Here is a 9,053-nt window from a genome sequence, read left to right on the forward strand (position 1 = left end):
TAACAATAACAATAACAATAACAATAACAATAACAATAACAATAACAATAACAATAACAATAACAATAACAATAACAATAACAATAACAATAATAATAATAATAATAATAATAATAATAATAATAATAATAATAATAATAATAATAATAATAATAATAATAATAATAATAATAATAATAACAATAACAATAACAATAATAATAATAATAACAATAACAATAACAATAACAATAGGAATAATGATAATGATAATACAAATAATGATAATGATAATACAAATAATGATAATACAAATAATGATAGTAGTAATAAGAGTAATAGTAGTAACCATATTAATAATAACAATGATAATAGTATTAATAATAACGACATAACCAATAATAGTAACAATAATAGTAATAACAATAATTATGATAATAATAATAATTATTATTATAATAAAAATAATAACTGTAGTAACCAGAAAAATACGAATATCTGTAATACTTATAACAATGAAGTAATTAAATGTGGTTTTAAGTTCAAGAACAATGTAGGTAAAAATTGTAACTGTCGTAAGTCAAATAAAATAAACTGTCCGTTACATGGTAACTGCTTAATTAAAAATGTTGTGTATAAGGTGCGTGTTAAATGTAAGCTTAATGAAGATAATAACAAAAGCAATAATAATGTTAATGACAATAATAAGGATAAAGTGTATATTGGTTCGACAGGAGGTCACTTTAAAGATAGGTACACCGGGCATAAGTATACTTTTAAGCATGTAAATAAAAAGAATAGTACAAGATTGTCAGATTTCGTTTGGCAGTATTTTGATAGGTATGGAACCAAACCAGAAATGGAATGGAGCATCCTCCACCACGCAAACAATAATATCAGTAGCGCAAGCAAGATCTGCCAAATATGCAACCTTGAATGAATGGCAATTTTCGCAGAAGATAGTAAACAATTACTAAATAAAAGACGTGATATTTCAAACAACTGTGCACACAACCGACGGTTTTTCTTCAAACAACACCTGGCGCTTTCTCACCTTCAATACTTTTCATTCACCTTCCACATACACACACACACTCACTTAACATATATTAATATAATTATATATCCTAAGTAACATATAGTTTTATTCATTTATAATTTATATCTATTTCACACAAGTCACTTTCTATTCTCCGAAATTTCATATATTCACTTTACCCTCCGACCATAATTCTTCACACCTTTATATGTTAAGTTCTAAGTTTAATTGAAAGCCTGTATTCAAATCACAGATAAACCGTGCTTTTTTACCTACTACGCCCAAGAGAGCTAGTAGGTTTTTTACTGCAGGTTTGTACTTAGCATATGACTACCTTGTTGTTTTACATTTTAACTTTCATATATAACACAACTTACTTATTAATTATTTAAAATATCTGTAATATTATTACAGCTATATTATTGTAATATTGATATTTTAAATTAAACAGCCGACTCCTACTTTACCAATTAATTATTTTATTAATTATAAAATAAAATATATATTAAATTTAGTTCATTATGATTTTATGTATGTCGCTGTAAATTAATTATCGGTCAGTACATCGTAAGCCTAATAACAGTTTTGGTTTTTTCTTAAAGTTTAATTTTTTCATTTTGATTTTTATATTTGAACTAAATCTGCTTCCTAATTCTATATAACTTTGATTCAATCATTACAAACATTCAATATATAATATACATGTTACATCGAGTTTCTGTGACTCTTATTGACTTCACTGTCGTTAAGTTTTATTAAATTTTATTGATCAACTATCCAATGGTTAATGTTTTATTTTTGTTCAAAATAGATTACATAAAAACTAAATTAATGATCTTTGCAATACAAATTAAATAGTTTTAATAACCTCGTTTACATTGTGACGTAATTATTAGTTGCCATGAATATATTTTTCATTAGATAACGACAATAAGTTTTGAATCAGTTATCTTTTCCATTAACGTGAGTTGTTTGTTTATATTATAATTTGTTGTTTTGTTGTTTAATTTAGCTTACTTTACTTATTTTAGACTTAATAATCATAAATATTATATAGCTTTATAACAGTCGGATTTAATATTAAGTATTTTACCTATTAATAACTATTATCTGTAGAAAATATCTTATTTTAATGAAAAGATGTATACACATATTCTATTCTATGCTTCTATTCTCTCATTACAGTAATTATTTTTTTACAGAACCCAGTTGAAGTGTGTTGATTCGTTGACACACAGAAACATATGTTGGTAGAATAAAGGAAGATTACTGTATAATTTGTTTTTACTTAAAAATTACGTTTTTATTATAACAACGATTGATAGAAGCACTTAAGTTTACATTTTACTGATGTAATTTTTTTATAAATTATAGTAACAACATTACTAATGTGTATTTTTTTCACTAGATATTTAAATTTAACAATCCTTTTTAGATTCTTTAGTATTGCATTGTAAAAATCAATTTTTTTAGTTGATTAATTTTTCAAAGATATTTCAAACCTGACAAAACAATTAATATTTTGCAATTAATAAAAATATTACAACTTTATTTTTTTGTCAGTTATGGGTCAAAATACTTTTATTATGTAGTATTTTTTGTAGTTTTATTACATTTTTCTTTCACATTTAAATCAACAAAAGGCAAAAAGTTATTTATACTAAACATAAGTTGAATTATAAACCTCGATCCTTAGTTGTTAAAGTTTTTTAATATTTTTTGTAACAGACCTTTTAAACATTAACTTTTTAAACAAACTGTATTATAAACAAAAAGCAATAGTATCTTATAACATTTTTTTACTAAATTTACTAACTATTTTAGCACTTTTTAACAAAAGATTGATTTATATTGTTTATTGAACGACAAAAAAAAAGCGCTCAAAATATTTGGTCCAAAAACCGAGTGTAAGAAGGAACCTTTCGAATATCGAATTTTACACCACTTGGATACAGTTTAACGTCATTGTCCAGGACTGTATTTAAAAGTATATTAAATATTCAAATAAGAATAAAAACACTTATGTTTAAAAAATTTCTAAAAAAAATTATCAAATGTGCTAGTTGCATGGCAATGATTAGTTAAGTAATTATAAAATACGCACATTTTAAAATGCGTGCAAAATTATTTTAATGTTGTGTTTAATAGTCAAATCAAGAAAAAATGTGCATTAATTTAAGAACTTTGTTAACTTTTTAAGGTTTTTAAATTAAACAAAGTTAAAATTTTCTTTTTTATTTTTAAAACTTAGTAAGCTTATTGAACAAAAAATAACGAAAATGCTGAAATTTTTTTGTCTTATGACCTGGATGTAAAAAAAAAAAACTTCGTTTAAGTTGTATACCACACTTAAATTATAATAATAATAGTTAAAAAAGACTTAATAACCAAGATTCAAAATCAAAAAAAGTAAAAACTCACAATATATATTTTTAAAACAAAAACTACAAGAATCTAATTAAGTGCAACAACCAATTTATTAATAAATTTACATAAGCAAAACAGACTTTATTAAACACAATACACGCTCAGTTTCAATCCGCGCACAATTTCCACCCAAATCAACTCCCACCTAAATCAATTTTCACCGATTTTAATAAATCAAAGTCATCCAAAAAAAAAATTGAAAAAATTACCGACCATTTAGCTCAGATTGACCTTTAAGTATATTTTCCTACAGTTGGTAATTTTAAGTATACCAATAATCAAAAGACAGAAACTAAATCATTTTAAATTTGAATAATTTCTAAAAAAATCAGATAATTATTTATTGCAACAGTTGATAACTATATGCTTTTTAAAAACAAATATTTAAAAATACTTTAAACAATAATTTAATTTTTTTTTTCTTAACTGTAAGTTTTGCAACTTTAAAATAATATCAAAAATTAAAATTAACTTATGCGACAAAAAAAATTAAATACAGACATAACACAGAAAAATGTTTTTCAGTTTGCTAAAAGTGTAAAGTATTGTTTTTTAACAATGATTTATTAGAAATAAATTACATAGTATATAATAATATAAGCTTTAAATATTACTTGCATTTGCATTAAAGGTACAAAAATATCTCGTATATAAATCATGTTGGATAGTAAGTATCATAATTTTAAAAGTTTAGAGAGAATGAGAACGAGCTTTAATATTTTTAACTAAAATAAATTGAAGTATAATAAGTCCCGCTAATGTTTAAACTACTTCAAACATTATTACAATAACTTAATTTTTCGTGTTTATAAAAATCTTAAAATAGTAAAACACCAAAAAAAGTTATAAGTATAGCTTAATGATACTTAAAATGATCTTTTTAGCTTTATAAAAACTTATAACTATTATTTAGTCTTAAAAACTTGTAGAATAATTTTTTATTTTGAAAAGAATTGTTTGTTAGTTTACGAAAAATACTGTTTTTTTTTGCTTATTTATTTTATACAATTTCACAATACGTTGTACTACACACCAGTGGCATCACATGGTGTTTTTATTTTGGGGTGCTGCAGATAGACATTGTCAAATTAAAAAAACATACTCTAGTTTGAAACATTTAGATAGAAATCATATAAGTAGTATAGAAAAATGGACTAATTTTCTGAAAAAAAAGCATTAATATTTTGTTTAAACAAATCTTAAATAAAATAAAAGGAAATTAATGTTCAAAAAAACATATTTAGTAGTTTTCTATATCATCTCTCTTTCCTAACATTTTTGGCTACTTTTTAAAAACTTAAAATCCACGAAAGTTTCTGTATTTGCACAATTATAAACTTATTAATAATAACTAAAAGTTAACACTTAGCCAACTAGTAATTAAGAACAATTTTTTATCAAAAAAAACTTTGTGTAAGTAATTTGATAAAAATACTATTTTAAATTTTATTAATGAAAATATCTAAAACATCTAAAATATTTTATATACATAAGAAAATAAAATGTATAGTTTATTAAGTCTAAATATAAAATTTTCTAAACAATCTACAAGTAATGATATCCAATAAAAAAAAAAATTTATATACAAGTCTAAAATTTATATAAAACATCTAAATATTTTGTATAACTTTCAAAAAACTAAGCAGCAAAATTTATTCAGACTTAGCATTCATAATAGGTACCTAAGAACCAATACTAAATTTTTGTAAATGTTCTTGTTTGCAAACTAAAAGAACAAAAAGTTTTAAAATAACCTATCAAAACTAATACCTAACATCAAAAAATGTTTATTCCTATCTTTTCCTAATTTTTTAGCAATCGTATACAAAGTTTTTCAGCGAAGTATATAATATTTAAAAAAATATTAGGAAGTTTTAGTTTTAGAGTAATTTTTTAGATAAAAAAAAGTTTTATAACTTTTGCCATGACATTTTTTTTAAATATTTTAAGATTATTGCAAGAAAATTGTTTTAAATCAAGCTATAAACCTTTCTGAAGATTTTAGGTTACTAGCTAAAATAATAAAAGAAAAGATAGGTTTTATAGTTTTTTTCCCCTTCAATAAGAGGCTCTTAATTTGACTGGCCTTATCTAAAAGGTTAATTTAAGTTCTAAAAATCATTAATATTAGTTTTTAGGCTAGCTAAAGGTTTATAAAACAGAACTCTAAAAAAAAAGTTTTTCACCACCCCACTTTAATTAATAAAAGGGTTACATGAAAATTTTAATTCTGATAAATCAAATTTTTAAAAAACTATTTAAGCGACCATATCTAGAAAACGAACGTACTTTTAAAAAAACTAAAAATACGTTTGTAGGCCTTATAAATATCTACAGGTCATTTTTTTTTTGCAAAATTTAACTATTTCTTGAGATATTCAAAAGTTAATAAAAATAACTAAAATTCTAAGCTTATTTTAGCTATATCTCAATAAATATTAAAAATTTAGCACAAATAAAAAAAAGACTTGTAGATATTAACAAGACTTACATACATATCGCTATTTAAAAAAAAATTACATTAGTTTTTGAGTTAAGGTCCTTTAAAATTGTTTGTAAGAATTTGAATTCTCCGAATTAGAATTGTCGTGTACCCAATAAAAGGTTATAGACCTCACAATAGCTTTAATTTTGTTTCATTAGCCTTAATAATGTTCTTTTTACAAAACTTGTTTTATCAATATAGGGCAAATAGATTTCAAACTTGCATGTAACTTATTAGCTACATATTGCTCATTTCAACAGTAAAAGTTATCAAAAAACAACATTTGATTAATCTTAAGAAATAATCTAAGTGTTTTATGTAAATAACATATATAGCCTTTATGTTCTCTAAATACTTTAAGGTATTCTGAAAAAAAAATGTGTAAAAACTATAGTTAATTTTTTATGAATAATTACTAAAAGAGTTGTCAATGAAACACACACAAAACTACTAAGTTTTGTAGCTTTTAACAGTAATGCCTCTTCAGAACTTGTAATAACTTTTGGCTGTGATAGTTTTTTGTAAATGGACCACTAGGTTTTGATCTTGCAACATTCAGCTCAAAGAGTAAACTTTACAATCAGTATCTTCAGTTTATTCAGTACATTTTTCAATGTATAGTATTTGAAAACTTTTATTTTTATTCACGTAGTGCTGCAGTTCATGCAGCTCAAATATTAAGCTTTTCAACAATTTTCTGTATGAAACAATTTACGAGTGTGAAGTTGGCTTGGTAACGTTTTTCAAGATTTTTTAAAAAATGTCCAAACTTTTGACCCAATTATTTTCCTTATCTTAATAGCTAATTAATTATTTTTTTGTATACTTGAGAACAGGCCGTTTTTTTAATTAAAAAAACAAGTCCGTTGGGTTGGGGTTTGACTACTTTTATTGTGGGGCCCCTTATAAAAAAATGAGTTTTGTTATTAATTCAATTAAATCGAATTAAAATAAAATAACTAAATAACTTTTTTTAATATTCATATTTATATGTTGATAAATGTCATACAACATTTTTTTTCGAACTGTTAATATTTCTTTACTATTAGGCTTCATTACGGTAAAAGGAATTCTTGAATAAGGCCAAATAGTACGAAATATTAACAGTTGGAAAAAAAAAATTATGTATGGCATTTATTAACATACAAATATGAATACTAAAAAATAAAATAATTTAATTTTTCTTTTTTAATTCGATATAAGTAAAAATTGATAACAAAACTCATTTTTTATACTATTTGGCCATATTCCGGAATTAGAAAATCTTAGGAAATATTAACAGTTGAAAAAAAAGAGTTGTATGGCATTTTTTCACATATAAATTATATATAAATATAATTATATATTCAATTATGAATATTAAAAAAAAAAATAACTAATTTTTTTTTAAATTTAGTTTAAGTAAAAATTGATAACAAAACTCAATTTTTTCTTAGGGGCCCCACACTAAAAGTCAAACCCCAACCCAATGGATGTTTATTTTATTGAAAAGCAAAGGACCGTTCTTATGAATACAAAAAAAAAAGCTATTAAGATAAGGAAAATAGTTGGGTCCAAAGTTTGGACATTTTTAAAATATCTTGAAAAACGTTACCAAGTCAACTTCACACTCCTAAAAAATTTGTTCATGTTTAAAATGCAGCTAACACAGATTGAGCTAGCAACTCTAAGTTTCCGAATATTTCAAGATGGATTGTAAAACTTGAAAAAAAAACAAGTTTAATCATTAAATTCAATGAAAAAAAAGCAAAACATCTGAAATCAATGGAATATTTTTATTTTTTTTATTTTGACTAGGTGGAACAACAGCTCCAGTGTGCCACCCAACGCGACGCCTTTGCTATACATTATTACACTACAGTAACCTCTCGCATCTTTACGCACTCATGACGTTATGCACTCTCCTTTAGTTACGCATTTTAGAATTCTAAAAAATTCAAAAAGTAATTTTTTTTTGCTTTTCATATTGCACAAGTTAGGTTTATTGTATATTTTTTATTTAAAATATGTTTCCAAATGCTAACTCACTTCTCTATACTTTTAGACTTTGTAAACTTATGTTCTTGACTAATTGATGAACAATAAGAGATTAAATTTAAGTTTATCCTTATGTGGGCAAAGTTCAAATTAAAAAAAGTTGTAGTAACATAAACAATTTTTATTAATCATTTTCATACTTTTTATATACTTTTGTTCAAAAGAAGAAATCCATTACAGCACCAAATGCATATTTTTGTAAAAGAATATAGAAACAAATTTTAATATAGACATCACACAGTTTTTTAATTGTAAACAAATGCTTAATTATAAAAGGAATTTGCTAAGTGCAATAGAATATAAATGTTAAGTATCAAATAAGTCATTTATAAAAAGAGATAAAGATAAAATCTACTTGTTATTAGAATTAGTAAAATTTTTCTACAAGTATTGTTATTTTATATAAACTTAGCTACTTATTTTTTAATAGATGTATAGTTTTATCTTTTGTTTTCATATTTATAAAAAAAAGTAAACGTTTAAAACTGGGAAAATCCCCAGTTTGCTTTTAACTAGAAGCAATATAAAAAAACAGCCGTTATAGTAAGTATCAGGCACGTAGCTTGGTACGTTTTTGCAAATTTACAGAAACGTAAACATTTGTGCTAAAAAACTCGCTTTTTTTCGATTATCCAGCTTTTAAGACCTTGTTTATTTAGCTTCAAGTGTTCGTTTATACTTAGTTTTGCTCTCCTGAGAAATAATTTTATTTTTACAGTACTCTTTATCACTTTTATTGTCGTAAACATTGAACAAATTGAATACATCTAAGTTGTATACCAATAGGTTAGTGTAGTTTTCTGTTATTAAATAGCAAACTATTGTAAAAAATCCATTTGGAAGCTGTAGATTTGGTTTAAATGATGTGAGAAAATAAAAAAGTAAGTGTGAGAGAGGATCTTGTACTATTGAAATGGTTGTGGTGAAATAAAAAAAACTTAACATTTTTTAAAATTTACATTTTTGTGTGTTACAAAAGAGCAAATACAGGTAGAAGATATATAACAAGATGAATTTTAAAGTAGATGAACCTCAAAATAAACTAACATGAAGAACTAACTTTTATTTTGAATCAAATTGACTCTC

Source organism: Thalia democratica, chromosome 4, assembly GCF_965202585.1.
Source record: "Thalia democratica chromosome 4, ktThaDemo2.hap1.1, whole genome shotgun sequence".
Lineage (NCBI taxonomy): Eukaryota > Metazoa > Chordata > Thaliacea > Salpida > Salpidae > Thalia > Thalia democratica.